The sequence below is a fragment of the Arachis ipaensis genome, chromosome B05, assembly GCF_000816755.2.
Source record: "Arachis ipaensis cultivar K30076 chromosome B05, Araip1.1, whole genome shotgun sequence".
In the NCBI taxonomy this organism is placed as follows: domain Eukaryota; kingdom Viridiplantae; phylum Streptophyta; class Magnoliopsida; order Fabales; family Fabaceae; genus Arachis; species Arachis ipaensis.
Window position 1 is genome coordinate 64296383 of NC_029789.2, and position 987 is coordinate 64297369.

At 26.6% G+C, this 987-nt stretch overlaps 1 long non-coding RNA gene across 2 annotated transcripts in view; it reads left to right on the forward strand.

The window, feature by feature from the left end:
• Positions 1–784, forward strand: part of LOC110262873 — a 4298-nt gene extending 3514 nt beyond the window's left edge. Inside the window, exons 4-5 of one of the 2 annotated variants that reach the window (XR_002347886.1) lie at positions 219–244; positions 583–784. This is a non-coding gene — a long non-coding RNA (uncharacterized LOC110262873). The remainder of the gene's footprint in view (positions 1–218; positions 245–582) is intronic. The other variant, XR_002347885.1, reaches the window with a different exon arrangement.

Below are 987 nucleotides of genomic sequence, written 5' to 3' on the forward strand. Positions count from 1 at the left end.
ATGGGTATTTAGAGGAAGGTAATTCATTAAGTCTGCAAAATTGTAACAATGAATCTTTCTCTAAGTGTTGTTTATGTATGTTCAACTTTAATTTGTGGGAAATGGGAATTGTTTCTTTCATTAACTGTTCTGTTTCTTTGTTTATCAGTGCCTTGTATTAACTCCATCTTGTGAAGGCAAAGAAAGCTAGAAGATACATTCCAAAAGAATTCAAATAGGTCCAATATCAAATAGGTCCAATATTGTAATTTCCTCTCTTTAGATTATAAATGCAGCAATTCTTTTATGGGTTTGAGTCTTTAGATTATAAATGCAGCAATTCTATTTTCAAAGTCTTCAATATATTTTCTGCTTTGTTTTTAGCTAAAGGAAGTTGTGAAATTTTGGACCTCAAGTAGCTGAACTTGCTTCAATACATTTTGTTTTATTCCTATTAGCATAATGCTGATGAATTTTTATAGTAGAATGTGAACCTGGTTTAATTTAGAATTGTTAATACATGCATAAATTAGATTATTTCTTATAATATTTTTATATATATCGTTTTTGTTGGTTCAATTTGTTCTTGATATTTTGCTACAGGCTAGTATTGGAATGGATAACTTGAATGCTTAATGCACAAAGTGGAGCAGTTTTAGGTTGATTATGATCTTTTACTAAGTATTTAAGTTGATGATCATCGTTATTAGTGTAATTTGATATATTATGAGCAGTTTTAACTTGTATTGTTTCTGTATTTTTCTTCGGTTTTTAGTTTTGGATTTTGAACTCAAGATTTATTTTGTATTTGAGTATTAGTTTTTTAATGTATAAAACAATTATAGTAAATTATATATGTCACTAACTATTGTTTGATTTGTCTTGTAATAAAAATTGCATAATATATTTGTAGGTTTGGTAATAAAAAAGGATTGAAATTTTATAGTGTAGCAATGAAGATCAAGTAAGGAAAATAATTTTTTTTTTTAATTTAACAAGGTTTTTGCC